The sequence below is a fragment of the Apostichopus japonicus genome, chromosome 7, assembly GCF_037975245.1.
Source record: "Apostichopus japonicus isolate 1M-3 chromosome 7, ASM3797524v1, whole genome shotgun sequence".
Lineage (NCBI taxonomy): Eukaryota > Metazoa > Echinodermata > Holothuroidea > Aspidochirotida > Stichopodidae > Apostichopus > Apostichopus japonicus.
In genome coordinates this window covers 4203122-4227717 of record NC_092567.1, presented here as the reverse complement: position 1 = coordinate 4227717, position 24596 = coordinate 4203122, and the positions used below count along the sequence as shown (strand labels likewise).

At 35.6% G+C, this 24596-nt stretch overlaps 1 protein-coding gene and 1 long non-coding RNA gene across 2 annotated transcripts in view; one reads left to right on the top strand and one right to left on the bottom strand.

Annotated features, from left to right (window-relative positions):
- Window positions 1-24596, top strand: part of LOC139969978 (NLR family CARD domain-containing protein 4-like) — a 585990-nt gene that overhangs the window by 470573 nt on the left and 90821 nt on the right. The gene's annotated exons all lie outside the window — the stretch shown is intronic.
- LOC139970138 (uncharacterized) lies at window positions 3612-7152 on the bottom strand. Its single transcript, XR_011794039.1, has 3 exons — window positions 7014-7152; window positions 6189-6346; window positions 3612-4867 (listed from the first exon to the last, which is right to left on the bottom strand). It is a non-coding gene; the product is annotated as an uncharacterized lncRNA (long non-coding RNA).

Here is a 24596-nt window from a genome sequence, read left to right as displayed (position 1 = left end):
GGGGGCGTTGGGGGCGCGCGCCCCCCGGGGAAGGGGTAAGAGGAGAGAAAAAAAGAGAAGAAAAAAGGGAAAAGGAGGGGGAAAAAAGAAAAGGAGGAGAGGAAGGAAGGGAAAAGAAAAAGAAAAAAAAAGAGAGAAAAAGGAGAAAGGAGGGAGTAGAAGATAGCCAAGACCCCGGGAAGAGAAAGAGGAACAGTCATAGTTAAAGCGCCGATCCCTATTATATACACACGGTAGCCAGTGACAGATCAAGGATTACGGAGGGGGTGTGCGCATCACCCTACCCCTTACACCGACAACTCCATTTTTGACGTTTCCATTTTTTCCTCTCTCACTAATGTATCTATATAAATACTATATATGGTTTATCATAACGCGCGTGTGTGTGTGGACGCCTTAAACAATTGTACAATTGTGCTATATGGAACCAACTGTGGCTGGTCTTGAACTCGACCGACTCGTCGGGGAACATGACGCATTTCGGGAAGGAGCGACCGCCCCCCCCCCCGAGAAAATTTTCTTTATGACATCGCTAGTAATTTCAAAATAGACAATGCTTAGATGCAACTTACAAGGCCTGGGAAGTGTCATTTCCAGCGATCTGGGAGGCATTTTCGGCCAAAATTTTTCTTGTACGCTTCGCGCCAACCTATGGTGGCGCTTCGCTTAGATAGTTTGCCTACAGGCTTCGCCCCTCCCTTGGCAATTACTCGCTACACGCCTGTTCGAATTTGTAAAGCAAAGAGCAGGTATAACATCATATCAGTGAGCATTGAAATGCATGTTCCACGATGAACAGCCTCAAAAACTGTCTATGTGTGTAGTCAAAGGCGTAGGAGCCAAATTTGGATTTGGGGGCTGTAATGACTTGCCCGAAAAAAAGCTAAAATTTTTCGTGCGCGAAGCGCGCCTTCAACATATCGATGCCAATATCATATAAGCAAGCATCGGTCATTATATTGCATGGCATCGTGTACCTTACGGTCCGTGAAAGTTGCACAGTATATCGCTGGATGCTAATGTAAACAACGAAATATCTTATGTAGATGGAGAAAAAGCATACAGATCCATTTATGTCAATACTCTCTTTTACAGTAGTAATGTCGGCCAAGCTTAGAACTTTATTTTAATTACCAAGGAGATCATTTGTAAGCTATTGTTGCTATTTATTTTTCTTTCAGTAGGCGCCCGAAAAAAATGGGAAAAACATTTTGTTGCGGGGGGGGGGCTGCAGCCCCGCCTCCTACGGGACCTACGCCTATGTGTGTAGTGTTCGGTTTCGATATACCTGATATCGGAAATATCTGCTATTTTTCTGTTCCTTCAACCAAGTTTTATAATAGCCATTATAAGAGGTTTTAATATTTCGACACCAATAAATTAACTGTGTCGGAATTTTCGAAAATTTCCTGACCAACATTCTTCATCATACTTTCCTCTACTCTTGCAATTTTGACCTGTCTGTTAGGGGTTGCAGGAGGTTTTTCTATATTGGTTGTCCATAGATTGAATTTTGTGCAACATTATGGGTATGCTTTTAAGTGATTTTGTTCACGAGAAATGTGAATTTTCAAATTCTGAACAAATAATGGGCTTAAAACCTTGAAAAGTGGGGCTTTCGGCTATTGTGGGCCGTGACGTAGAATCACCTACAAAAGCAATGATCCATAGGACATGCAATGAGGTCGAACATGATGTGTGACTGGTGACAATCTTCAAAAAGGTTATGGATGGAAAAACACTTTTGGGAAATACTTGGTTCTTAGGCAAAAGTGTACATCTGGTTGGTCATTTTCGAGCCCGAGAAGTGCCATTTCCGGTGATCTGGGGGGTATCAAACCAGAAAATTTCTTGTACGCTCCGCGCCAACTGATGGTGGCGCTCCGCTTAGATAGTAATTCGCGCCCCCCGGGTTAGAAAATCCTGCATACGCGCCTGTTAATAGTTCTTACTTCATTGTTATTCCCCCTCAATTGATGTTTCTCTTTCAGCAGGCACTTAATCTGATTATTCATCAATAGGTGCATATTGGGATACACTCGAAACTCCTTAACCGGTATCGTGGTGTCAATACAGAATCTCAGATAGCATGATATGATTGTCACTGTTTGATCAATGTTCCCAGGTTCGATCATAGCCTCAATTCTGTTGTATCCAGCGTATGACGTAGTTTTTCCATGGCAACGGTATCCTTGTACATAAGACGAGATTGAACGGCCGGTGTGACAGTACAGAGTGTCCCCCTGTACAAAGTGTCTCCGCGGACACTTTGTACCAGCATATTTAGTCCGGTCGGACATTATCTGCGGAAAATTGTGTCCCACCCTCACAGCACATATAGTCCCACCGGATGAAATGTCCTGGTACAGAATGTCCGCAAATACTTCATAGCATATTTTGTCCCGCATAAAATTTAAGCATTACGACATTCAAAAGGCAATTGAGTTCATTATATCAATAATTAGAGCAGATGCATACATAGTTAGATGTTAGAGGAAATAAATGAGACGTTGTGCGTTACTGCAAAACGAAATTAGAACGGGAAAAAAAGAAGAAAAAGTAATGTCTTCCATCTGTAAAAGATGTTAATCATGTTTTTGTTGTGATTGCTGCTATGTTATCCTCCGTATATGTTGCATGTTGTATTCGGCAACTACATTGCGTTCATAGTCATATTTACAGAGGGAGAGATAGTATAAAACTAACTTCCTCCCAACGGAGGGCGGGTACGGGATAGGGAATGCAACAGCTACAACAAAAAATGATAATTGCAGAGGTAAAATATTACGAACTTTAGGAGTCCAAACTTCATTGTTGCCGTATTTCCCTAACACACAGTGGGTAAGTTTTGGCAAGTATGGTAACTGTACTTCATGGGTCTACGAGAGTTGCCTAGCCAATATGAAATTTCATCCCTGCGTAAAGCTCATTATAGGACGGGAACCGAGGGTGTTTTCAAGTTACATCCTAAACGAAATCGGCAACGCTGTATACAAAACTCAGGCCCATACACATAATTTTGAGTGCAAGGATAAGGGGGGGGGGAGTTGGGATGGTAAGTTATCGAATTTGTGTCCTGGGGAGGGGTCTTCTTAAGTCTGTGACCTATCTGTGATGAGTTCCAAAATATTTTTGTTTGCTAATAACAACCACGAAGTAGCTGGAAGATACTTCTCTGACCTTGAAAATGTCAACACAGCCCCAACCCTCTCCGTATGGGCTTGACACCTATTTATTGACTTTCATTACTACTTTATTGTTTACTTTTTTACCCTTCCTTATTTTTGTCACTCAATCGTCGAGTCAAGGTTTTCTCCCTCTCAACAGGGTGGAAGGCCATTTCCCCACCCCTGCCCCCTAAGCCTGTTGTGATGGCCATGCGCGAAGCAAATCTTCATTTGTATAGACAAATGGCATTCCAGGCAATTCCAGTGATAAAGGTTCGTTGTTTCTTATTATGAATGTTTCTTATTGGACAAAAGTGGTTCAAATTAGAAAAGATATATTAGAATGATATCCTCTTCAAAAGAGCTGTACAACATACAGGAAACAAAACAAAGCCAAACAAGGGAAAGAATAAAGCAAATAGGACAGAGCAGGATGCAATATGCTAGATTTTTTGTCTCATCATGTTTCTCACACTTTAAATATGTCATTCTTGTAGAGAAAAGTTTGTTCAAAGAAAGTTAATATAGTAAAAATCAAAACATGAAATTGGATGATAGTCATGCACAAACACAATATTCTGAATCTATATCAGACTGGGCAAAGAGTGAAAAAATGATTATACATGGGATCAGGGAGCCAGGAGCCGAGGGGGGGGGGGGCGCTGTCTGTACATACTATTTTTAAAATGGCATCCCATATCTTTTCATAGCATGGTTAACAATAAAGAATCTCAATAAATAGTATTGATAACATACTAACACATCATATATATTTAAGTGATATTGCCGGTGTGTATCGGTATATAGCATAACGAGTGGTGGTTGTGGAATGAGAAATTGTCCCTCTGATGTTGTGTGCCCACCCCCACTTCCTACCCCCTGCATGGGGAAATTTAACTGGAATGATGACTCTCCCTTTGTAGCTCTGATGCAACTAAAGATAATCCATGCTTTCTAGAGCATCCTTCAAGCAGGGAGGTATTGCTTGATTAGAATGATATACTACTGTCACTCTTCTTCAAACAATATGTACTTGAAACTCTCATAATCCACATGAAGAACATCCTCTTTAGAGTTTGGTAAAGACCTCAATGCCATGCCATGCAGAAGTTTCCCTATTAGAATTCCCCCTTTGAACTGCTTTTCACAAACAGTAGGATTACCTATAAAATGCTTTAATGTGCAACTTGATACCGTCAAAAGTTAAATCTTGATTGTAAATTACAAATAAAATAGCTGATTCTCATGTATCCAACAGGTTTTTCGTTAAGACTTACACAGAAATCCATAACAGCAAAAGTTACAACAGGAAGCAGAATATGGTCGGTTATATGTTTTACTATGAGAACTTATCTTGAACACAATTTCCAGAACCAAGAAACACGCCTTCGTATTTGTTATTTAATGAAGTAATGAGGTGATATAGAATTTCGAGCGTCACAACCCTTCAACTTGAACTACAAATATATGGATTTCCACCGAACGACTGGCAGTGAAAAGTCAATGGCATGACTTTGCTTAAACGTATAGCAGCCGACGAATTTTTCTCTCATGATATGTTAGAGTGAAAGACAAGATTATTGTCGGTAACAAGTTAACTGCCAAGAAAATTGTCTAGACATGTCTTCTGGGGTCTTCTGTTAACTTCATACATACTCCCTCCATTGGTGGTCAGAGATGAGATATCAGTACAACCAAATCTGTGCAAAATAAAAGTTGAAAGCAATATTATGAGTAGTGAATGCCACACTGTAAGTCATATATAAAATCAATTTTCATCTTGAAAAGGTTATGTGTAAGCTCCACTACAAAGATAATTAACATTCACCATATTGGTTAAGTGTAGACTGTACAGTGTACAACTGAACTATGCTTAGGCATTGAGTTAATTGGATGATCTTTTATTGTGACACCTACATGTTTATGGGATTACTGGCTCCATTTTTTTAATTGGAGATTGCATGTCATAATTTTGGCGCTATATTGTACAGTTCACTACCAAACCTGAAAAGTTTTAACCACATGAGCCAATACAACATTTGTGACATATTAATTAAATTTAATATCAGAAATTTATCAAATTAGATTAAGCTAGGATACAACAGAAGTTTGATGACTTTTGGTGCTCTATTGATGTATGTGTGCATGGTATGACTGTTTAATGCCGATCAAACATTAATTGTCCTGAATCAGGATCCATGGGGGTTCAAAACACCCTCTGTATGACCCAAATGCAAAAACAAATAATGCTAGCTAACCATTATTATGGTAAAATGTACTATTATACATCATTTTGCATCAAGAGACCTAAACATTGCCTTATTTTGCCAAAGAAAAAGGGGTTCCTCTCCCAGGTTTCAGGAAATATCCCCCACCACACACACAAACACATTTAGCAATTTTCCACAACGGACCTAACAGAGAAATGGTACCAAAACTCAGTTGATACATTATCTCTCTTATCTTGTCGAAGTTCCTGTCAAAACAGCCAAGTAGTAATAAGTTCACACTTTCTAAACAGAAAAGTTCCCTGTGGTTACAATATCAAACTGTCCAACACCTTTTTGAAAAACAACACACAATAGGTGGTGTCTAGCTGTGGAATGTGGTCTTAATTATTTACTCATCATTTGTTTGAACAAATAAACTGTGTCTGCTGCAGTGAAACATGTCCAGCCAAAATCACTTCTTGGGGATGTAAATCAAATGACGACAATTGTCAGGCTATATGCTTAAGCACCAGGGGTGGAAACTTTGCAAGTAAATATAGGAACAAAAACTACTTACATATAAACTTGTTAATGGGGACTTAACCTGCAAAGATTTACAGTACACTTTCTCAGTTCTCACCTACCTTCGTGACCTTTCTGTATGCTTAATACCTATTTGGAAATAAGTTATACTCAAACACAGCATTCTGCCATGCACTACAAGTTATTTGCATGGTACAAATAACAGATATGATGCCATTCATATTGGAACTAACTACAGAAAATTATTCACTTTTTAAGACATGCTTACCTCATCATCACATCAGTAATGAAATAAGAAGTTGATGCTGCAGTCTTGTAAGGCACTGCCTTAGTCTCAGGCCACTTTGAATAGAAGTCAGACAGTGTTATCATGTACAGTCGCTTGGCAGCTGTCACTGGTAGAGGACCAATAAGATCAACACCAACCTGTTAAGAAAGGAGACAGCATTTAGTTGCTAATTTAATTTTTTTTTGCAAGTTGCAGGCTTTGCCTTGACTGTTGTTCTATTCCATTGCTTCATTCTGTACACAGATCTCGATAGAAACAGTGGGATATCTGATCGAAACAGGGTGTTGGTGGATTTAGGCCAATTATTTTTACCTTGCAAACATAAAAATGTAACTTACACCATACTGTACCATATATTTACAATCGCTTCAACCACTAAACCAGAAAAATGATACGCCACTTTTTGCAACTTACAATTATATGCCTATATTGATGGTTGCTCTGCAGTTAGGCCAGAGTGTGGCTTAAAGGTTTGCTGTATAGGCCCTAAAAATGCCAAATTTTCACTATGGACAAAATTCTGTAAGTATGTTTATTTCCCTGGAGGAAATTTACCTCACTGGGACATTCAATCATCTTGTGTCATCATTTAGAATGTCTGAGCACAATTTAAAGGGTTATTACCCCCAGGAAAGTACTTTTTGAAAACTTCTAGCAATTAAAGTGGCCAAAATTTAGGGCCAATACAGACTACCTTTAAACTTGTAAATGTTTCATTTGTCCAGAAAGAGTGACATTAACTAAACTAAACCTTCACTGCATACTGCGGACATCCTGTGCAATTAAAACAGATTGAATATTTACCTGTTTCCATAATCCAGTTACAGGAATGCTATGGAGACTTGTTCGTAGGTCTACAGGGCAATGACGCTTTGACATCCTGTTGAACATAACTTGTTACATCAACGTTGATAGTTTTGCAATAGAATCTAGACAATAGACAGTCTGTTGTCTGGTTTATCTATGCAAAGATGAACACCTTCAAAGAGATAAGAAAATTCATGATCAAGGAGATATGTTTTTTTGCCCCCCCCCCCAAAAAAAAACAAACAAACAAACAAACACACACAAATATATGGGCTGCAGAATTGGTAGTTCTAGCTGAAGTGCCTTAAAATTGAATTACAACTCTATATCAGTGTTTGAAATGGAATATTCCCATTATTGTACAATTGCATGGCCACAATTGGGGTCTATAGATATTTAAGAAGTTTTCTTCTGCAGTTAGGTTTGGCATGACTGGTAGAGAATATACCACACCTAAAAAAGTACTATCAGGCCTTTAATATCTGTTCTTACCAACCAAAATTCATGAACGTGAATTTGTTATGTACAGTATTAGTGCCACTTTCCTCTAGAACTTAGTAGGCTCGGCTATATGCTATAGGCCAATAATTGCATTTTATAGTGTCCCATGCATGCAAACCAGACTAGCTCTCTAAGCTTTAGTGATCTGTTGTTATCTTTTATGATAGGCAGGGCGATAAAAGGTGGAAATTTATAATAATTGTCTGTAAGGGTCTGTGTGTTAGACTAAGCCGTACAGCCACTATCATTGATGATCCACATATGTATATAGTGTCACTTCTTAAATATTAACTGTGTAATAGAATTACTCCCTGAACTGCTAACGGTGTTTCCTATCACTACAGCATATTAACAATATAATTGTGTCTAAAGTCGTCCTTAATGCCTCTTTCCACTTGAAAGCCACTACTTAAGATAATGGGGTGAGTCTGAAGGGCTAAAGATTAGAGAAAGAATAAACCATATAAAGTTATGTTATACTGAGGTCTAAAAGTAAGGTTGTGTTAATAATCACTTTTGGCCTTTTGTGTATAGTTGGTTGTTCCTACAGTGCCTTCAATTTGTGTCTTATTTTTCTCTTATTTAGAGGGTCTTCAAAAGGATACTTGGAAGACTGGGATTTGATTGAATGACGTAGAGGAAGCAGGAACAGTAAGTCAACATCATTCAACATCATTCCGCTTTTTTATTTTTAACTGTGTCGATATGAGCATTGAAAAAGTTTGACAAATGTTGGCGAATATATAAGCTTCCTTTCTACTAGATGCATTTGCTTATCAGCGACCATTCGTAATATCGCTGAAACAGTTATACTAGGATCTAGTGCTTGTTGGTCATGTATTCCAACCACTGTAATGGATACAAATGACGCATTATTTGTCTCCATTTAATGCAAATGTAAACAAAAGCTGTAATTATTTAAAACACTAATGCGGAAAACATCCGATATCAATATGGTGACGTGACTTCTAGGGACAACAAACATCATTTCAATATGTGAATAAGAAGAGAGTTGTGTCTGGGCTAAATTATTCAATGCCTTATTGTTCAGCTGAGGATCAAGGAAAGATAAATCAAAGCTTGTTAACCGTATATTTAAACAGATCAAGAATTTCATGGTCTGCTGTAAACAAAGAGGTTGTTGTTGTTTTGTTACAAATACACTACAGACGTCACTTGTAAAGTCATTTCTGCTTCCACGTTATTTCAAGTCACAATTCAGTGTAGAATTAGGTGATAGAATAAGGTTATTAGTTAATATTTTAATCACTAGATATTACGACAGAACAGCAAAGCCTTATAAGTCATCATAATATGTTGGTATAGTGTTGTGGTGATGGGTATCTGCTGCATCATTATACATGGTTATGTATGGAACAGAGATAACGTCAGACACTCTGGAATTGATGGGGGTGAGGGGGGTCTATTGTGGATGCAAAGTACTGCCTATAAGTGGTTCCATTATTCCTTGATATTTCCCTGTTTCTTTGCTGTTGTACTGATTTGGTGGCGCACTGCTTCCAGACCGCATTCTCTCTAGTGCATTCATTCTACTATACTCTTTGTTCTGGATACAGAAGGCGAATATATATGTACTGTATGAACAATAAGTGTTTGACCCTGAGTATCAATCATCGCTACAATGAATATAATGTGATAATTAATTATAGTTTTGTATGTATAATATAAAGTACGTGAAGGTTGACTCCGATTGAAAGCCTTTGTTTACACTATCGAAGATGAATTTGTAAATATATTTAACCTACAGCACGTGACGCTTTTCTATATTGCAGCTCTTTGCGGAATTATCCAGTAGAATTAGAGCATCGCCTGACAGTCGCCGACATCAAAATGACGTCATCAAATCACTTTAGTATCATGCTGAAAGAATGTAGTAACAAACAAGTCAACTTTTACATTTATTTTGGAAGGTTGTCTAATACTATTAACACCTCACGATGTCAACAAGACCCTCTAGTTTGAATTTCAGTATGTCACATTTGCATATTACCCCTCGGCACGATTGCTTCGTCATCAGACCCTTATTCCTGTAGGACCATATGCACTGATGGATGGGATTTAGTGATATACCTGACCGATAATAGAAAGAACATTTCAGAATTAAGTTGATTATGAGTGGGTGGCGTGATACTTATAATAAGGACATTACTCAGACAGTGTGCAAAACATTCACAGACTCACACACATACAGTTTAAGACAAACATTGGTTACTTCAATTCACGAAGTAGATTACTGTTATACTTATACAGGTCTAGGTTTGTTCCCTTTTGAGTAGAAAGTTAAATTATGTGAATACATACTAAAACATCAACAATGTGTTTACTGTCACTTACACGACATTTCTTTTGTGTCACATGTTCTTTTTTTCACTTGAAGACACTTCAATTCCTGAAGGTTTATAAATCTCCAGGAAAATACTTTATATACGTTTCAAGAACACTGAACACAGGTTTGTGTCCTAAGGCGAAATGTTGAGATATTTTACTGTCTTCTTTGAAAAAAAAACATCGCATTATGCAAATGATATATGTGGGCTTGTTATTAGGAGTGAAATTCTTAAAGGCTAAAATAAGAAATTATGATGAGCGCAACACTCTACGTCATAGTTTGCATATATTTAACGAGTGTCCCAGATTTATCGAGATTTCAAATGCGTATATCTTAGAAACGAAAAGAGCTTTTCAAACTTTTCAACAGATCTTGAATGCAATTATCACCAGAACAAATGAACTAAAAATGGAGGAAAATTGGTTAGATGTATGTAGTATTTCATGGGCTGTAAGTTATATGGGAGAAAGAGGGGCGGGTTGATGCCCCTTTATTTGTGAGTAATATTAATATTTGTTAATTGGCTTCAAACGAAAACGTCGTTGAAACCTAAAACTTGTTATTGAAAACAGAGTGAATTACAACACATTGGAACTGCTTTGGGCATTGACATATCGTGTGATCTCTACCTTAGTTATGGTTCATCACTAAACGTATCTGTATAACGTTTCAACGTCCAACAACAATCAAGTTACATTATATGTTACACATGTGATTGTATATTAATTATAATTCATGAGTCTTCACTCTATATACATATGAATGAGAAATAATCACCAACAATAGCAATTGTCAGTTCCTGGTATTGTTCTTTCTGCAAACAGATTATTTTTATTTTCAACAATCTGCTGACTCACATTTCATTAAACAGTGAACAGTTCTGAAAGGGTTGCTTTCACTCGTGATGTTTCAGAAAATGTATATAGGCCTATAGCAAGCTATGACGTCATGATTCAATGTAAACTGTTAAACGTTTTGTAACAAGAAGAAAGGTTTTTCTTCATTATACTTTACTTTATCCTTTTTTTTTTTTCTTTTTCATTACACATTTTGTCCATAATGTGAAAGAGATATATGACGTAATCGGTACGTAATAATTTCAGTAGGTTGAGACTATAATATTGGTGAATTTGTTAAATAGTGTAAGATCAGTGTGCAAGCTCAGGAGTGTTAGCTCAGTGGTTAACGCCTGTACCTTCGATCATAGGGTTTCGAGTTCGAGTCACTCCAAGATTAATGTATGTCGTCCAGTTACAGAGTTGTTGACAATTGACATTTCATAATCATGGACGTTGAATATGAATCTGAGAGTCTGACTTCGGTCAACTTGCGGCTTTGATAAACCAATGATGGCTTCTTCGCGAGTTACTATTTAAACTTTAAAATACATACAAATACATACAAATATCGTCTCCGAGACATTGGTTGGCTAGATACAATACTTTTGCATTATTCAAAACCAAGCAACAGATACAACAGAGGTGGTCAGACCCCCTCCCCCTAATTTCCCTTGTCTTCTAATGCCCTCCGTTGTTATTACTGTATAGTCCTAAATAAAGCCTACGCTGTCAAGACAGGATACGATCACCTGAGCTTACATAATTTGATTGAATATAATAATAACTCTGATAATGTTCTGTACATTAATTAAAATTAAATACAATGGTATTATCTCTGTGTTTAATTTTTCATTGCTATTATTTCCTTCAAGTTTTTATTTTACTGCATCTTTTAATGTTTCTACTTGTTTGTGAGATTAAAGGAGAATCGACCCAACGATCATTTTAATAGTGTGTGATAGGAAAGCTATCGATCATGTTAATAGTATGTGATAGGTAAGCTATCGATCATGTTAATAGTATGTGATAGGTTAGCTATCGATCATGTTAATATTATGTAATAGGTTAGCTATCGATCATGTTAATATTATGTAATAGGTTAGCTATCGATCATGTTAATATTATGTGATAGGTTAGCTATCGATCATGTTAATATTATGTAATAGGTTAGCTATCGATCATGTTAATAGTATGTGATAGGTAAGCTATCGATCATGTTAATATTATGTGATAGGTAAGCTATCGATCATGTTAATAGTATGTGATAGGTTAGCTATCGATCATGTTAATATTATGTAATAGGTTAGCTATCGATCATGTTTAATATTATGTAATAGGTAAGCTATCGATCATGTTAATATTATGTGATAGGTTAGCTATCGATCATGTTAATATTATGTAATAGGTTAGCTATCGATCATGTTAATAGTATGTGATAGGTAAGCTATCGATCATGTTAATATTATATGATAGGTAAGCTATCGATCATTTTAATATTATGTGATAGGTAAGCTATCGATCATGTTAATATTATGTGATAGGTAAGCTATCGATCATGTTAATATTATGTAATAGGTTAGCTATCGATCATGTTAATATTATGTGCTAGGTAAGCTATCGATCATGTTAATATTATGTGATAGGTAAGCTATCGATCATTTTAATATTAGTTGATAGTTAAGCTATCGATCATTTTAATATTATATGATAGGTAAGCTATCGATCATTTTAATATTATGTGATAGGTAAGCTATCGATCATTTTAATATTATGTGATAGGTAAGCTATCGATCATCATAATATTATGTGATAGGTAAGCTATCGATCATGTTAATATTTTATGTGATAGTTAAGCTATCAATCATGTTAATATTATGTGATAGGTAAGCTATCGATCATGTTAATATTATGTGATAGGTAAGCTATCGATCATGTTAATATTATGTGATAGGTAAGCTATCGATCATTTTAATATTATGTGATAGGTAAGCTATCTATCATTTTAATATGATGTGATAGGTAAGCTATCGATCATTTTAATAGTCTATGCTAGTTAAGCAATCGATGAGCAAGTCACTTTAGGTCACTTATGCATTTGAGGAAAATAACATTTGACTTTGATAAGACACAAGACTCGTAGAATTGAATAAGTTTTGAATTTTTTCATTTTGTCTTCATTAACCGTCTTCTTTGATAAGGTACATTAGCAGAATGTTAAACAGTTATTGTTTTAGCATTACATATTTTGGTGTAACTAAAGCTGATAATATTATGTGTATATCAAGTAATCCTTAATTACAAAGATCGGCTCTGTTTAGTATATTCTCTTCATTATTCTTTCATTGTTATTTTAATGCGCTTTATTAATAGTTCTACTGGTTTCATTTTATGTTAGATCTTCTTTATTTCTTTATATTCCGATATTTTCCTTCGATTTAGAACAACGCTAAGACTACATCTAATACTTGCTCTAAATATTTTTATATTTAGTCATTAATTATTAGATTGCATTCTACTTCATCCATTTATTAATTTTACTTTCTTTAAAGATTGAGTTGCTTTCTTTCGTTCCTCCTTTTTCTATATTATTAATTAATCTTTGATATTTCTCACGCGTCATACAGTGAATATTACAAGAATATTGTGAAATGTTATCATAATAACAATGACTGGCTGTCTACTGTTATACCATTGATTGTGTTACTCAAAAGTATACTGAAACGTTGTCTTAGATATTAATTAATAACAATGACATGTTTTTTTTTTTTTTAATCCAGTTCTGTGTTCCATTATTATGATCTCTAATGGTGTTTCTTTGAAGACAATAGGAACAAGTGACTTTGACGTATTATAGTAAGATTTTAACATAAAAGTAACGAAGATAATGGTCTGTATACTTAACATAAACCTTAAATGCAATGATCAGCTCTCCATACATATCTTTCATTCTTCTTGTATCATTATTTTGCTTCTTCTTATTTCTGGTGTTGCTTGATGATTAATGAATATTCATGATCTCTACATTATAATTTAGTTCTTGTCGTATTTGCTTTAAGCCTATTGGATATTAATGAAGCCTCAAGTTTACCAATATTACCCAGGCAACGTCCCGAAAAACTGAATATATTTACATAACAAAAAAACTCACATTGACAGATAAATATGGATGAAATCACCGCGTTGCAGTGTTTATGATATTAGATATTTCCAAGGGAATAATTATTACTTTATTTTGTAATTGATCTTGTATGCTTGTACAAATAAAAGCTCTCTGCAACAAACACACTTGTTCCCTTTGAGGCGATCCTGGTCTCTCATGGTGATACAATCACAACATATTAATCGCGTTTATCTGTTACTCTATCAAAAGTTTGTATCATGGAATCAAAATATGAAATTATTGATATGTATTGATGTTGTAATTCCAATGGAAGCAATAGAAAACTAATCAGAGAAATGTTGTCAACAGTGTTATCTCTATGTAACATGTAGTATATGTAGTAACTTGTTCTGGCCTGCATTAAGATCACATATAATGTTATGTCTATACAGTTACTTTCAAAACAGGTGAGGCTGGTAAAGTTGCAGTTGTGACCAAGAAATTCTTCTTCTCCTGATAAAAGTGTCGCTATCGTTCTGTGTGCCTTAAATTGAAACTTTCTTTTCAAGTATATCTCACACTTTTCTAGAAACAATTGTTGGTCCCGCCTGACCTCAGGTGACCTTCGACAGAAAATGAGTGAAACCGGTAGATGATATGTATAAACTAGGTATGATTCTGGCCTAGTTACGTAAGTTCAAATATAATTTGATGTCATTCAAACCAAACTAGAATCTGTTTAGAACTGTTTAGCTGCTCCAAAGACTTGTTTTTATCTGTAATTTTGTGTCTCACAATTTAATGTATGATTCTGTATCGTTTTATTTCTATGACTGAGTAAATGGCTTTTTCATCCTTCATGGTGTGACTTTGTGGTCTGCAGTAAAGAGATATATCTTCTAGTTAACAGCGCAGTTTACGGTATACCGCAAGCTGACATATTGTGGCAGTTCATCCTAGGCAAGCGTTAGTCAGATTGATGAAAAGTTCAGTGATAGGGTGATGATTGTTCCTAGTTATTTTTGTATGTGTTTAATTAGTCAACGTACTGATAATAATCATTAAATTAATAAACAAATACACCAGAACACACATCAAAGTTCAAGGTTGACAAAACGAAAGGTTCTCTATATTTGCACAACGATAAGGAGTATTTGGTTGTATAACGAGAACATTTGACTGGAAAACTGGATGATATTATTTTACGTCAGTGTTTAATAAAACCACCTACTGATAATAAACACGTACATTAAAAACACGAACTTAAGTTTCAGTTTAGCACAAGTGAAATTTAGTTGATTGGCTGGGAAGTGGATGGGGTTGGGCAAGGGCGGCGGAAGCACTTTTTAATCTGGGGGGGGGGGGGGCACCGACGTCGAAGGGCACTTTGCAGAAATTCGATTGGACTGATGCAGCCTGATATTTAGTACCCTTTATAACTCTTATTGTATTATTTTATTTGCGTATACACATCACTCCATCAACCCCCCCCCCCCAGTGGCGGAGCTAGGGGTAATGGTCATGAGGCGAGAATGGTCTGTAGGCCGGGGGCGCTTTCGACACTATCTAAGCGGAGCGCCACCACAGGTTGGCGCGGAGCGTTCAGAATTTTTTTGAGTAAAGATACTCCCTAGATCGCCGGAAATGACCCTTTCCGGGCCTTGCTAATTTGCAGATAAACGAAGAATAAATAGGTGTCGTCGCCATTTGGTCAGAAAATTACACCAACAAAATGTGACAAATGTCAATAGGTATTTGAGAGCGCAATAAAATAGTCAATAATCGCGAATAATTATAAAGTGGTAAAAAGCTGAAAAGGGCGCCAGCAGTCATTTTGAGTCCGCCACGGGGGCATCCGCCCCCTCTGACTGTATGAACGCTCCGCCACTGCCCCCCCCCCCAGGAGAAAATGCATACTAGCACTGCAATATCCAATGTGCAAATTGAATACAAGGAACAAGTTTACTTTCGAGACAAAATGAGGTGAAATCATTATAAAGTCCAAGCCCATACACACGCGATCGATACATGCATGAAAGCAAATGAAATATGTCAAAATACGAAAGGATGGGGTATTAAAACTAAACTCATTATTCATAGTAGGCTATAAATGGCTTCTGCTTATTACAAAGTCACAATGTAATATAGCAATGTATTTTTGGAAATGTATTAGGATTTTTCTGACAAATTGAATATGCATAATGGCACTCACCAGTATGCTAGAAGCCTTGTGGTAGTAAACATTTGAGTTTGACCCACAGAAATTCATTATTACTTCTAAATTAGGATTAGATCTCTTACTGAAATATCGCTGACCTAATAAGGTGATCAAGAGTACAATTTTTTAGGTAGAAAAAGGGCAAATTTTTATCCTGAGGAAAAGTGGGGGGGGGCACGTGCCCCCTGTGCCCCCGGTTCCGCCGCCCTTGGGGTTGGGGATTTTGAATCATTAGCATATATGACGTCATCATCAACTGTTGGTATGTAAGATATGCAGCACCACATACAATGCACGGGAAGATGAAAGTGGAGGGAAGGGGAATGGGGGGGGGTATATTGCTGTGGTTAAGTTCCATTATGTATCTGCAGTACTGGGCTACATTCGCTTCAATATCTTACTATGAACAAAAATAAAACAATGTTGACGTATGTGAAGTATATTTTTACCCCTCTTTTGGGAGTTGGCGGGAAAAATTGTTTAGCAAGAAGAAATTCTAACGCAAAAAGTTAGTTGATCCATTACGAGGGTGAGACAGGATCGGCATGGGTGTGAAAGGCTGCTGTGACCGGAACGATGTTAAAACATGATCATGTTGGGTTAGGTTATGGGTGAAAATAATTTAACATTTAACGACGCTTTAAATTGTACTTTTGTGCTTATTTGTAACATTTTATTTCGTCTCCCTAGGCAAGCCATGAATTTTAACTACTATGATAATATAATCAACCTATCTAACCATGTGGCTGCGGCCGTGCACCTGCTGAAAAAAAAAATGTTTGAACTAATAATACAGGATAAAACACATTTGTGTTATCTGACACAAATTTAGTGTAAGTTTTTACTGCTTCATTTACAAGCATTCTATCTCGCAGGCATGTAATATTACATCGTGTAATGATATCTTAATTTACCTGAACTTACTCTGAAGCAAACGTTACGTTACACATCTGTGATGAAAAGAAAGTATTTCTCTCTTTATAAACCATAAAGCAGCCGTATTACGACTTACCAAGAATGTTACCAAAATCTTCAGAGTATTCAAAATTAGAATGCAGTTAATCAAATTAAGGTATCTTGTTTTAAGTCGGATAATGAGAGCAATTAATAAAGTACATAAAGCTTGTAACCCGTCATCACCCAGCTATTTTTTCTAGATTAAATCCTTTGAAGAACTAAAGATGAACCGGAAACATCCAAACTTTAATTTACTGTTTGTTTGAATTAAGCATAACAATTTTAACGAACAACTTTGCTACGGTAGTTCTGAAGCGAATAACAGATTTATCAAAATCTACCGAATTATTTGTTTTAAATATACAAATAATAATCTACCTAGACTAATACGAAAAACTACAACGTAACAGACTAGCATTCAATAAAAAAAAATGCACTTAAAATATAATGCATTCAAAATGAAACCATTTCTCTGCACTGACCTTAAAAATATCAGCATTTATCGCCGCACACTTCTCATATCTCTGTGAATAAATGATACGAGCGCCCTCTAAAAGAATAAAGTTTGAATCACACGGGAGAAGGACCCAACTATCTTTTGATTATAACAAAGTTACCGTAAGATGAAGAATGTTGATTACGGTCAGGATAGTCAGAGTGAGGTTGTAGGATTATTTAGATCATCCATGTTTATTTGAGATTGGAAGGGCCGCCCTGACGTTCAATTGTTGTTGATGTTCACAAGAATGAATATTTAAAGAACATCATGATATACAAATTAAACATCAAGAGAAACAAAGGTGGAATCAGAGTAATGTACAGCTTTCTACCGTTAAAGCTATTTCCATTCCTCGGAGGTTGGAGCGGGGAGTTTTGAGAGATTAAAACCAATTTAATTTCGTTAAACGTTTTGAATACAACTATACATTTACAGGCTGAATTTAGTTATAGCTAAACCATACATTTGAACGATATGTTTATGATGGAAGTTAAAGGCCAAACTTGTTTTTAATTTGAACAGGATGACTATCGAAATATTGCTCGTTGTGGTCATTTGGCAAGTATGGATACAAACGATTATTCCGGTTAATTAGTCCAAATTCGAGCATTCGATAAGCCTGCATTGTCGGTCGAAGAACCTTGCTTAACAATGATAAACTTCGAATATTAACCAGACAATCGGTCTAATTTTTAACCAATGATCCAATTTAATTGCCTATAAGCTTTCATTTCCAGTTGTAAAACCTGGAGTATCGGTTCAAAACAAGATCTCCATTGAGCCAATTTTTCCCAGAATAAAACTGGAATATATCATTAGTGGGTATTTTGCTTTGCCATACACGTGATTCAGGAATAATTTCGACATGCGAGGAAACATCCTGTAAGATTAGCATAACAATACGAGTAAAATCCCATTCTGAATGAGAAGAAAACCGCAGGTGGCTTATCTTTGTGAAACATTCAAGGGACAGATGTTCTTTTAGTCATACAGTATAGTATTAAGATAGTTGAATAGGCTCGTTGCTCGTGCATAAAATCCAACAATAGCAATTGAACGTACGGAGACTGCTGGTGATAGTGTAACCATTTAGTTAAATAATATTTACTTCAAAGGCATCGTTTAAAAGACACTGCAACCTTCTCATCGTGCTCTCATCCATGGACATTTTTGTGCAAATTATTCTCGTTGGATCAATATCCCAGGATTTTACCTTGTGAATATTTCGCAAGAATTTCGTAATCCAAAGTGATGTACTATGAATTCGGGATCAATAGTGTTCAGAGACATATACATCTTTTTGAGGGCTGAGAAAATGATTCCTAATGAAGTAGGATTTAATTTTTCGAGAGGACTGCTTTGGTTTTATACCTTCCTGACTTCCAAAAAGTATTTGGAGATTAACAGATATTGGATGTCAAAGTATTGTCCCGTTGACCACTCGTCATCCCATGTGAGTACACATTCCAATGAAAATCTTTGCTAATATTGATAATCTGGAATAGACGGTATTAGTTTAAAAACTAACAAGAGTTAACTTCTCCAAGACATAGGTTATTGTCACATCAACATCCAGAAACACTATTCAGAATAAATAACTTATAGCCCATTATTTTTTTTTTTAAAAGAAGCAACTTTTAATGACCTTCATTATAATTATTTTTGATAAACATTTAAATTAAAATATCGGCTTAACAAGTAACAATCTAAATTTTGTTACGGTAACAAATGATGTTTTGAACATCCTCCGATGATCAATCACGACCCAAGCCCAAAGTGAACAATTATAATAAAGTGAATTATGTAAGACAATAGTCCTTCACTTTCTTGATAGAGGCTGAATTAGTTAGTGCAGTCATTGTCTGTCATTTGTGCTGATTACACAGAAACCAAAACAAATACACATTGACCTGTGACTGATTCCTTTGCGTAATTAAAGTAAATTAGTCTTCATTTCCAGGGTAAGAAAATCGTTTCTTGGAAACTAAATTATAGAAAAACCTAACTTGATATTACATACGAATTAAACTAATTATCAAACGAACTTTGTCACGCTAATGCATCAATTAATCGCCTTTCACTGTTTTGCGTAATTCAATGCCGTTAAGAACCTTCCGTCAAAAGCTCGGTCTAAATCATTTCTTTACTATGGTAATAACAAACTGTCTCCGTGAAAACATAATGTCCAGGCAAGTACAATTATATTCGTGATGTTCAGTTTATTCGAAATGTTTAAAACACCAATGTAGTCTATACCAACCATTTACTGCTTTTTCTCTACGAAAAATTCTTGACCAACCTTCAAAACGATTTTTAATTACCAGAATTGATTTTGCCACCATTTGAATATTAATTGCTGTCATTGTGAAAATGGAAAAGCCCATGTTTATATTCTTTAGTACCATCATTATAAAATGTATGAAATATTAAAATATCTTTACAGGGATTAAAAAGCAATTATAGCGCATGCGCCAATTTAAAGACATTTCCCCTTCTTTACTCATAATGCTTCTTAAAAATGTGACATTCTGGTGTAATATGATCGAACCATTGACTATATGATGTTGTTGAAGTATCAAACTAAGCCGCAAATTAATATCAGAGAGATCCCCATCAGTAGTGTTCCATCAGTGTTATCAATCACAGAACATACAGATCTAAGCGTCATTAAGTTACCGTATTCCAACATAAACATACATAGGTTTTTTATCCACGGCACTGAATTTAGTTGACAGTGGTAAAATGTCTAAAGTTATTTCCATTATGATGATAAAATGATTACTTCCTGAAACGTTTATTTTAATTTTCCTTTTTAATCATAATATTATTAGAAATTAGGCTCATGCTGCATCAAGCAAAGTATGTCGGCTGTAGTTTCACAGCGTTGTAAATCTACGAAAAGTTCGATCGAATTATCTTTGCTGGTACCTTCGGTTCTATTTCTTTTACGTAACTCAATAAAATGACGGCTATTGCAAGCTCATCACCACGACTCAATAGAGATGCAGAACTTTAGGGTTGAGAACGTGACTGCTGGTGGAAGAGGATAGTATAGCTATCAATGATATCAGTTTGACGTCATATTATCTGCATACTTTAGAGTCTTCGCTTCCGAATTCTTATTTCCTGGATGAAGTTCGTACGTATGATGTTTATCTTTGGATATTTAATATTAAATATGATTGTTGAAAGAACATCATTTAAATTATATATATTTCAATGTACATTCTTAACTTACGGAGCCTTAGACATTAAATTGTTAAATACACGTTATCAGTTAGTAACGATTCTGCCTAAATGCCGCAGTTTGTGTTGAATTTCCACCTTCAAAAGTACAACAACGTACCTACATAACCTAACATATAATATACTGCAATCTACTTAAATCACTCCAGAAAGATAAAATTAGACAAAGAGTGTAAGAGTTTGCACAATAATGCATAATTGATCTTTAATATTTGCTATCATATTATATCGTAAAGCCATTTATTATCACTGGCTTATCTAACAAAACTCTGATAAGGTAAGATCACCCAGGCTTAATTAAGCATCAAGTTATATTGTCCGTCATATACTCAGTTCGTTCAGTTATCAGATTCAAAGTAACATGACGGTGAATAGAGAATCTATATGAATATTGATAACCATTAAAAGCATAGCTCGTATGATACATGATACAATCTGATCATATAACAACTATTTCGGTTATATTGATAAACATTCCTCTTCCTTTTATAAAATTTGACCCAAGAAAGGTTTAACTATCAAAATAAGTTCATCTTCTCCGAACTGGGTTTAAATTAATGACGTCAGCACTGGACACAAATGTCTGAACTAATTTTGTAATTATAAACGTTCATCGAATGGAAACGAATCCGATCAAACTTGATCTGTGAAATCTGCTCTTTGTGTTTCTTTGCCATTTCTTTTTGTTCTGCTATAACAAAGCTAGTGGGGTGAAGGAGGGGGTGCAATGGTGCGCATAGGCATCGCAGACAGAAGTGCTCCATAAGAACCGTCCTTCTTTCCATAGTTACAACTTTGAGAACTTTTTTACCGTTAAGTCAAAGGCACCCTCCCCCTATCCATATAGGTCATGCCACTGTTAGCGTATAATTGTTAACGCTATAAATATGTATGTTACCTGTGTCTTTTTCCGCCTAAAGTGTGGGATATTATTAATAGTGGTCGCTGTTTCAATTATATATTTTTCTATCTAAACTGTACATGTTGTAAACCACAAAAATACCACTGTTGTCAGTATAGGTTTTATTTTAATATTTTATATATTTAGTTTTGAGAAATGCCAGTTTAAACAGCTGACGTCATCAATAAAAGTGACTGGATTATACAATCTAGTACGGAGACCAGGGGCGTCGTGCGAAAATAAATTTAGGGGGGCCCGTGAGAAGGTGATGACTATCTAAGCGGAGCGCTACCACGGGTTGGCGCGCAGCGTACAAGAAAATTTTTCGTCTGGCAGACCCCTCAGATTGCAGGAAACGGCACTTCCCGTGCTTTATGGCAGTAAGCAACACCCCTAAAATTGATCAAAATTAATGGCAATTTTTTATTTTGGGAAATATTCTCGAAGGAAGTGATCGCCATTTATTCCTCAGTTTACCAACCTCGTCTCCCAGAAGCGCCCAAAATTTAAGACATTTTTGTGTTGGCTGATCCATGATCGCCTCCCATGCCCGTGAGAAGTGGTGACTGGGTAAAGAAAAAGCGATGCCGTTTGAAAACATGGGCAGAAAAAGCGAAAGTAGCGAAACCTAAGGTAAAACGTGCGATAACGAAGTGATTATTTTCCAGGTTAATTGTGACTGTATTTGAAATGATTATTATTATTCATTTTTTCAAAACTACCTATCAGATCATGAGGAAACTGTATCCTAGTGGACCTTTTAGCGAACTGATTGCATTACTTAAGAAGAAGTTCACATGGAGTCCCATAATCTCTGTTCACTACATTTATCTTAACTTTCCGAACTTTGTTACAGGCTTAGAAAACAATTAAAAAATTTGCCATTTTATCATGGAAAATTGACTGACTTTGGCAAGGTAACGGGTTGCCCTTACTCTGGGACTACGTACATATAATATTGTTCAACGATGGCAGCGTTGATGGCACATTTGGTTCATTAGTTATCAACCAGTAATTATTTAACTGTTTCGATTGACTGAATATCAACAATTAACAACCATTGACCAAGCAGTCAACAGAAGCCCGATTTCTCGTAGGCCCTAGAAGAAATTCAGTTGCTGACACTGTTCGAAAACACTTTTTTTTTTAAATTATGACAACATTTTATGACACCTTTGACAAAATTTAGTACATATTTGTCACGCATTAATTGAAACTTATTCAAATAGTGTTGAAAATTATCAAATTTATTTATACAGACTTTAAATGAAATATCACAACAAAAGACAGAAAAGGAAAATATAAGAAGAACTCCAACAAGTGTAAACAATATTTAAAGTATTACAAATTATGAATTCGTTTGCTCTGATAACTTCACATTGTCAAGAAACAATGAAACTTCCAATGACGTCATTCATCAATCACTACGTCATCAGTATGTATGACCATAATTCTCATGGACGTCAATTGGTTAAAATCACAATCAATAAAATATAACAATTGAAACTAATATACAATAATGTCAATTTGTTTTTAATCTGTATATAATATATCACGTACACTCGATGATTAGGAAAGCCTATATTACTTGTATTGTGCTTTATTTCCTTACCATATTTTTACATAATGGCCTTAACTTTTATATAACGTATCTGTTACGTAATGTCTTGAATCATTACTTATGACACTATATTTATAATTTGCCAATGCTCACACTAAATGTCATTTTCTAATTCGCTGCTTACCTGGAAATTTCAACAACTGTTCCAAATTGAATATAATTTCATAAAAAAATTATATCTTTCCTGGAAATTGTCTTAAACTCTTTTAAAAATATTAGGATTGTGGTACTAAAGAAGTGGAAATTACGAAATAACAGGTCCATCTTTTCACTTTTAATATCCAATTTGCATTTTTTTTAATCTCAAACTTTCACTACTATATTTAAAACTTTAGCCTATTTTCTCTAACTTTCGACTTTAAGATGGCAAAGTTTAAAATAGTATTTCGACTTATTATCTTAACATATTGGTTTTTTTTATTTAATAATTCGGCTTATTCCTTATGATATCGCCTTAATACCTCATCAGTTCAACTATGTTATCTCAGAATATCAACGTTTCTTGATTAGATTGGTGTTATGTAATAAGGGGGTAAAGAAAGGACCACATTGATAAACTGTTGACATTTCGACTTAGTATGCGAAAAATGTGTTAACCGATTATATGAAATATGTAAAAAAAGAGGTATACATTGATATAGAGGCTATGAGTATTTCATCTACTTGATATAGGCTCCTGATGGTTTGGTTGTTCTTATGCATATCTCTGGTACGAAAATGAAGATTGTGAGCAACATATTTAATAGGGCGGGCACAAGGATTTACTGGGAGAGCAATTGCCCATTCAGTTAGTATAGTATGTTATTTACTTCGCTGGTGTCAGGTTCTGACCAAGTCATGTATATTACACATTATAGTATATACCTCGGTCTCACTAAGAGATGTGTGTGACCATAATCATATGTCCGCTACGAGCTATAATCTTGTCTAATGTATAAATTCCTGATGTAATTGTTGTGACATGTTACATTTGTTTTGCTTTAACGGAGGATGGTACCGCCCGATTGATACATTTTATATAGGCGTGGGATGCGGGTGGGGGGGGGGGGGGTAGGTTTCAGTATAAATAATTTGATCAATCTATTCCGCAAATTTTCTAGAGGATTTCAGAACGTAGTATAAGACCCTACAGGCCGTACCACAAACTACAATTGTTAAGAATAGATACAAGGAGAGTGAATTTAAATTGCTATTTCATTTGGCATAGTGTTTCTCATATACAAGACAGTACCAATGTACTTAATAAAACGTATACATAGATTGTCACCGAGACAACGCTCAGTGATTGCTGAACAACGTAGTCGGAGGTGTTTTACCCGTTTAGTTTGCACACGTGGTTCAACAGGAC